The following is an 8,928-nucleotide window of genomic DNA, read 5'->3' as shown; positions in this document are numbered from 1 at the left end:
TCTCCACCAACTTCAAACCCTCTCATAATACTCTTCAACTTCTCAGTGCACCCATGGACTCCACTTGTTCATTACACCTCAAAATAGTTTGAAAACTTAGAAAAAGGGATTCCTGCTAACATATCGCTATTTGAACCCCATTTGATCCATTAGGCATAGATCTTTCATTGATCTACTTACCAATGTCTTGGTTTGACTTTTAGGCCTTGTAGCTTTTTGCCCCAAATTAGGCCTCCTAGAAATAGAAAACTAGTTTATTCTACAACTTTTTCAAATGAACCCCCAAATTTATTTGGGATTCCTTCTAAGGTTCTCCTAACCTTAAATATTTCCTAGGTCTAGGGTTCCAATACCATCCGTACATGTGTTGATTAACAAACCCCTATTTTTGAGGGTTTGTTGGGACTATGGACCAGTCTGAGTTATAGGCCTTCTTTTAGAGCATTGTACAACTCCTCCTTGAAATAATTTATCAAGGATTCACAAATATTCTTCCTCCAACTCCTACTTATTACAAACCAATCATTCAACAAGTTTTCTTTCTATTGTCTTGCCTAAACCACTAGCCAAAATGCCTCAGCACTTGCCTAGGGCTTGACAGAAAAAATAGCTACCCTACATTCCAACATTCCAATATTCATATTTATAATATTTATAGAGACTACTACTTGATTCAAAGTGGCCATGGGATTCTCACTGCAGGGACTCAAGTAGGAGACATTTTTACAAACCCAATCTTGTATAGGACAATGAACCAGTATAACCCTAAGGAATTTATAAAAAGACTAAGAAAATATTCAAATGCACAAAAAATATCCACAAATATTTATTAAACAATTAACATCAACTTTTCAATGCATAGCAGTAAGCCCCCCAATCCATTAGAGGTTCAGATGATAGCAAAACTCCACTTTGTGAGCAAATTCTTGTGCTGCAACTTGTGATTTCGTACAAATTATTAACCAACCTCTCTAACTAAAGTGTATCTTACCTTATATATCCTATTCCCTCCTATCTAGACCCTCAAGTCAGGTTTTGGACCCCATTTGAGTCATTTCCTAGATTTTAGGAAATGTTTTCATGACAACTTTGCAAAATTGCAAAGTTGTCATGACAACTTTTACAACTTTTGCACTTTTGGAAATTCCTCTATTCTCCAAGACATGGTTTGGTCCAAAACCTTTTATATGGTCCTAAAAACACTTAAGGACAATAATTTTATGATTCTCACTCCATTTTAGGATTTGGTTGACTCACTAGGCCTTTCTAGGACTAAGCCTTGCCCTTATTAAAAACAACCATCAAAATTATCCTTAAGAACCTCTATTCAACAACATACATCCTACACTACTTGGGACCTCATAAATGGCCCTTATTTTCTTGATGGTTGGTTGGAACTACTTACAAGCCAAAACTTGGATTAAACCCTAATCAAAACTCTAAGGTGCTCCTGCACCAGTCTATATATTGTCATTCTCCTATTGAAGAGATTTCTTACACATATGTTATGAACATTGACACTTGACATCAATCAAATGAAACTGAAACTGAAATAGGCATATTGATACTATTCAAGCTATGCTAAGTTTTTCTTTGTTTATTTTTCTATTCATTTGTCATTCCCCTTTGAGAAACTTGAGGTTTTTTATTTTGACTAGAGAAGTAATGACTAGGGGCATGATATTTTATTTGTTTTCTGCATGATGGTTTAGTTATAATGATCTTAAGCAAAAACATATGAAAGGGGTGTCCACTATAAGAGCCTCTATCTCGTGTTGGATGACCATGTGTACCTCAACTCATTTTGTATGAAAACTTTAGTGAGGTTGGTTCTTCCCCCTACCTATTTGAGTGAATTCTCTATGCTATAGTAAAATAATGGTAATCGTCTAGATAAGCAAATGCATGGGTCACTATGAGTATACTTAACACACTTTTGTCTTAGGTTATGAAAGTAAGGGTCATTGCAGATAGAATACTTACTGATTACTTAGCATGAGAAGGATTTCAGGCATTCTCGGTGCATTTGCACGCAAGAAACAATCTGGTCATCATAGCAGTTATGCTCTGATGCTTATGTTCACTTGTTACATTAAAAGGGACAGATGTTCTAGTCACTATGGCTTCTTGTTCTTTAATGCTTACATCTAGTCTCAAAAAAACTAAGACACATGTCATATTCATATTCTCATGTGAATTGTATGACATTCATGGGTTTAATCAAGTGTTTTGTGATGATAACTATCTTACGGGTTCAGTAACTAGTCCTAGTGATTACATCTAGCATAGGGTTGCATTTCATATTCAAATTACATTTAGGGCATAGCTCTAGTTACTTCTTTCTTTGTATCTTTTGACTTCAGAGGTCATTGATTTCTTCAATTTATCATGTTTCATCTCGATTGCACAAGTGTTCTATTCCTTGGTTGACCTTTCTGACTTTGACAAAGCACGTGTCATGAGTAACAAATAAGAATCCTAAATGAGATGTTAGAACATATACATTTTGCATTACCATATCATTCATCTACATATTATCATGTCATGTCATAAGCTTACATTATATCTCATTCATCACATTTACATAATAAACATCCATCTCATCTATGCTACATATCCATATATCATATCAATTTGCATTAATCACAATCATATAGCTACTCATCTCATCTGTGAACAATCATAAGAGAAAAAGTGTGACACATGTAATGGTACTAAACCAAAGCTCATTTATATATCCAATGGAATTAGAATGTACATTGATACAAAAATGAGTGCTACTCGAGTACTATCAATCTCAAAAATGATACAAAATGATGATGATACATCATAAAATACATGATAAGAAGTAAGATAGAAGAGGGTAGACTAACTACATCCTTCTCCTTCATCCCCAGGTGGAGGAGGAGGAGGTGCATTTGATCTAGCTGGAGTGGGTGTGCATCCTCTGATGCCCTAGCATACTCCAAAAAATAAGGCACCTATTTTGTTGCCTCTAGGACTACTCCAAAATAAGCCACACAATAATATGCTTCTCTCGCTATATGTACATGAGCCTCATCCTGTTGCTACTCTAGCTGCTCTCAAAGTTTATGAATCTCTTGATCTTGCTCTACTAGTTGTGTGTCTCTAACAGCTAGTTAGATCTATAGCTCTCCCAGCTATTGTTGTGCTATCCTCACTCAGTCCTTGGATCTCCTAAGAGCATCTTACATATGTACTAGGATATCTCTACCTGTGGCTTAGGAGCAGGCTAATCCTACATCTCCTCATCATCCACACCCTACTCTGCCTACTATGGAGGTTGTCCCTCCAACCTCTATCTCTGAGCATCATCTCTGATGGAACCCAAGGTTCCCATCTCTCCTTGAGTTCTCCTCTACTCAAACCCACTACCACCAGCACCTAGATCCACTCTCATATGTCACGATGGGATTGGAAGCTGTGTAGTTCATTATCTCAGACCCTATTGTTGTGCCTATTATAGTTCTTGAACTAGCTTCACCAGTACTACCATCCCTACTAAATTTGTGAATCAGAGTAAGGGATGACGCACAAAATGCTCTCTATACTTAGGATTCACCCCTCCATCTATTACTACTGGTATGTAGTCTAGCAAGTCAATGTGATACTGTGTACATCAATCATAGACCTACCTAGATCCAATCTCACTAACCACCCCTTCTTAACCTCCTTGGTAAAGTGAGTGTATGCACAATGCTCCTATAAAATGTCTTGTTGTCAATCGTACTTTCTCCACATGGGTGTCAAAAAAAATTGCTCAATCACATGGATTGAGTGACCAATCAATGGCTGAGAGATAAACATATAACTGAGTTACACTTGGGCATCATCCCATGCCTCTATCTCTCACCAAGACTAACATACCACTACTACCAAATCATCTATCTGAGCTCTTCACTGCTCAATCTTACCCAACACAATTTGGGTTATCTATCCTCGATATGTGCAAATGTAGGGCTCGAGAGATTGTCACTGATCTTTTCATATCAGTCTCATAATGGGTAGGTGTTCCCATGCCCATACCTATAGAACATATAATCCTATGGCCATACTCTTTGTCTCTCTATAGACGATGTCGTGCATCTTGTGGAACATATGGGCCAACATGCATTGACCCCACCCAAAATGTGTTGGATGCTCCAACATCCTTTGCAACATTTGTCCCCATCTGCACTCTAGACCATGCTAACCTCTATTAGGGATCAAATAACATCCAAGGAAAGCTCCAAGCACCATTGCCAATCTGTGGCTCAGACCATATACCTGCACTAGCTCCTCCCGTGAAATAGCTTTGCCCATGATAATATCATCCTTAAATATGGCCCTTAGCGCCAATGTCCTCAATTGTGGTTGTGCACCATAATCTATCTATAGCCCATGGAATGGTATCCAGAGTATCCTGTATATTTCCTCCAGTGTAATAGTCATCTCTCCAAGTGGCAAATAGAAATTTTTTGTCTCTAATGGAAACACTCAACCAAAGTAGTCAATAAATTGTGGTTTACCCATAGATCAAGGATATCACAAAGATGGGAGAGTCTGAGTGTATAAATGTGTGTCAACTTGGCAACATCTAGTTGTTTGATCAATGCCCCGATGGTTGGATAGTGCGATCTGAACCCAACATCTAGAAAGTTGACCTACAAACATGCAAACAACATAACCATGCTCAACATCTGACATGAGTATAAAAATAGTTTTTCTATATTACTACAACACAAACATCCTAAAAACATGACTCAATGACCAACGATGATGCAAAAAGGATGACAAACAATTAATTTTCAATGCAATTAACTCAAATAGCTCAGAATCTCATGCAAGACTTCACGACTTCATGTGAGACATTTCAATCTCGTACTCATGACCCACATCCTCACATGAGGAAACTTTATAGCTTGTGCAAGAAAATAACTTTGCGTGAGACAAACATACCTTCATGCACAAAATACCTTTATTTTTAGGGTCCCGAGGTGTCCCTCAAGTGAGGAAATCCTGCTCACCATGTGAGAAAGTACCCTAGTGGAACTTCTTCACATGAGATCTCCTAGAGCCTCGTGCAAGAAACTAAGTCCTCATGCAAGGACCTCGATGACATAACTTTCAAACACTCCTAAAATCTGCAAAAATTGACAAAAGCACATGAAATTTCAACTGATTAAAGGGGTTTAATGACTACTTACTGGAGGTCCATAGTCCACTGGCCAACTGCATCACTTAAATTGCTCAAATTGGTGTGAGTGCACGAGGACCGCCATTTTTGCCTCAGAGCTCATTCTCCACAAAAGGAAACTGCACAAATGATTTGAAAAAGACCCTTTGGGCCCTTATATAGGTTTTGACCTAATTTTTCAAAGTGCTCCTACGGATGTGAAAATCACACCTTGGCTAATTAGACTGCTTTGAACTCATTTTTGAGATCAAAATAAAAATCTACCATGCTTAAACAATTCAAAATTGCATTTTAAATTTTTGGGGCTGACGTGGTTGAACGCTTGTGTAGTATATCTTTCTGATACTTTATGAATCTTGGATCATCATCAATTGAACATTTCTCCACATTTTTCAAAATTGTCATAACAAAGTCAACTATGGTCAAACTTGGTCAACTAGACCTTGAAATTACTCTGGACTAATTTCAAATTTTCTCCATGCTCTTTTGATCAATTCTACATTCTTCTAATCTCTGATCAATTAAGTATCTTTCAATCTCCTGCTCTGCATCACTATCCTGTTGTGTCACCTTTTGATTTCGCTCCTGAGGTGACAGGATGATTACATAATTGAATCTTTCAAAATGGGCTTCAACCTAATCTAAATATAATTTCCTAATCGCTAGGGCCATCTCATCACTCAGGGCATCTTTTTCCCATCTATTTGGCATCATATGCTATCCAATCTTACTTATTGATCAACTGATCAAACTCATAACAATGTTAGTCATAGCTCGATGGACAAGTCTTGGGGCATTCTAACCATGAGTCCTAAGGATTAAGCCTTGTTTTGGGGATAATCCTATGACTCGTGATTAGGTCTTGTTATATTTTATACACCAATATTTATGTCTATTGTCTGGACTTTGGAGGATTAAGCTTTGTTTTGAAGATAATTCTAAGCTTTCTTTCAATCACTATTTAATGGACAGGCATTGAGGCATGCTAACCTTGACTCTTGAGGATTAAGCCTCATTCTGAGGATAATTATGTGAATCATGATTAGGCTTGTCATCTTGTAATGGATAGGTATCAGGACATTCTAGCCTCGACTCCTGAAGATTGAGTCTCTTTTTGGGAACAATCTTGTGAACTTTGACAATATTTGTTCTATAAGACTAATATCTAGGTGTTCTATCTAGACTCCAGAGGGTTAAGCTTCATTTTGGAGATAACCCTAAAAATCTCATCATTTTCTTTTCATGTCATCAATCTTGGAATCAATCTTAGTTGTGGATCTATACTTTAGACTTATGATTTCTTTGAATCAATTTGTTGCTCACACATTTATTCAAAGAGGGGCAAATGTAATACCCCTAAATTGGCACATTGGCATTTGAACCAATTTTGGTGCATCAATCTTACAACATCTATTTGTTGATCAAATTAAGTCCCATTGTACTAGGTATTTCTGATTCTGATCATCTTTACTTGACCTAAGTGTTGAATGCAAAAAATCACAGATTTGTATTAATCACATACTTTATTTAATTCCTAAATACTGATTGAAATTAGCTAAATTAATCTCCTAATTTAATTATAAGTCCTAATTACTTTAATTAAATTAAATCCACCCTCTTTAGCTAATACACATGAAAAAGGAATTAAAATACATTGATTTAATTAAATATACATATCATAAGTGTTGAAACTAATTAATTAATTAATTAGAATATTCTATTATGATGTCATGTTTGAATTGATCAATATTCTTTCCTAATTCATCTCATATGAAAAAGAAATTAAAAATATTGACTAAATCAAATATGCTCATCATAATTGTTGAAACTAATTATTTAATTAATTAGAAAAATAATTATGAGCACATATTTGAATGGATCAATGTTATCTCCTATTTCATCTCATTCAACTCCATAAAAAGTGGAGGACTAAATCTCACATTCAATTTGAACCGTACACTCGATTTAATCTTGACCGTTAATTTGGTCCAAGATTCTATAAAAAGAGACACCTAACCTCTCATTTTGGAGGATGGACATGAAGAGTATTGAATTGTTGTTGGATTGACCACTCAAGTACTTTGCATTCAAATCTCTTTTTCTTTATATGCTCATCGTTTAGACTAAAATGCATTCATTTAGCTTAAATTTCTTTTCATCGTTCTTAGATTAATTTAAAAATCATCTATATTAATTCATAATCTTTATATTCAAAAACGTAGATTAGATTGAATTTACATTAGAAATCCTTTGTTCTAGTTTGGTCTGGTTACTGAACTCTCAATTTGAGAGTGAATAGTAAAATACCATCTAGTTAGAAGGTAGCAAATCATTTTGTGCAATCATACTGAATGAATAATCTCATATTCATTTTAGGATATTATTGACAAATAATGATCATTTTGAAGTGTGTGTGGAATTAGAGGCCCATTTTTAACACTCACGAGTGGTTTTCCCAAATTGGGTTTCCACATTAAATCTTGTTGTCTCGTGTTCATGTTATTTGATTATTGCTTTATCTTTTTGCAACTAAGTTACTAAAGGTTAATACACATTAATATCTCAAGATTGCTTCGTTAATCGAGTTATAGCGAATATCTAGTTCTGACTGAGTTGTGCAAGGATTTGAATTAATAAGAAGCTTGTACATCTAAGGGATTTGGGATTGTTTTAGTGGTAACTGATTCACCCCTCCCCTCTTAGTTACTCCTCTTATATTTCCAACAATCAGTATCAAAGTTGTTGGTTCTTATAGGAAAGGTTTCAAGGACCTAAGCTAAAGATCACGATGTCTTATAGAAGAGAGATTCCTAAGTTGAACAGAGAAAACTTCAAAGCATGACAGGACCTCATGAAGTTGCATTTGGGAACCACTGGAGATACAAGCCTACATTTCTTGGAGAAAAAGTATGTGGCACCTCCTGATCCTTTGACTATGGACCAGATGGTGGATAAAAAGAATCATAAGACAATGATGATTGAAATTGTTTATGCTCTCAATTATTTTGAATTTGATGAAGTCAAAGATTTTCCTACTACCTATGATATGTGGAACAAACTAGCAAAGACCTATGGAGGAGATGACAATGTGAAAAGAGCCAAAGCAGAAAGTCTAAGAGGCCAATTTGATCAGATGAAGATGAAAACATTGCAAAATATGGTGAAAGAGGAATCAAAAGACAAGGATCTACGTCTGGTACATCTCAACAAAATGGCACAACAGAAAGAAGGAATATATCCATCATGGATTGCACAAGAATAGTGATGATAGAGAAAAATGTTGTAACCAAATACTAGCAAGAAGAAATTAGCACAACAGTTCATACCTTAAACCGAGTTCAACTAAAGAAGGGTACAGATCAAACACCTTATGAATTATGTGTACATGTAAAAATTGATGAGTTTGCATAAAAGAGTGAAGAACAAAGCAAAAAGGAACTTGAAGACTACAAAACTTTTTTTACTTTGAGCCTGATACTTTACCAAAGGTACAAGAAAATGTGATTGGTCAACAAAAGATTGCTCCACCTTAGCAGATTGTGCTACTCGAGTCACCTAAGTCTGTAGTGCAACCCGAGTTGGAGACAGTTTGAACCGAGTCCCAAAAAAAGAAACCCGAGTCATAGTTAGAGGAAATCGAGTCTCTGACAATGGGACCTAAGCAAAGTTCAAAATTTCACAAAACCTTTGAGCATGGTGAACCAAGTGAAACCAATCTAGAATCTAGAAGA

Source organism: Cupressus sempervirens, chromosome 5 (genome assembly GCF_028749045.1).
Source record: "Cupressus sempervirens isolate cs-2001-9-10 chromosome 5, ASM2874904v1, whole genome shotgun sequence".
Lineage (NCBI taxonomy): Eukaryota > Viridiplantae > Streptophyta > Pinopsida > Cupressales > Cupressaceae > Cupressus > Cupressus sempervirens.
This window is presented reverse-complemented; position numbering follows the sequence as displayed.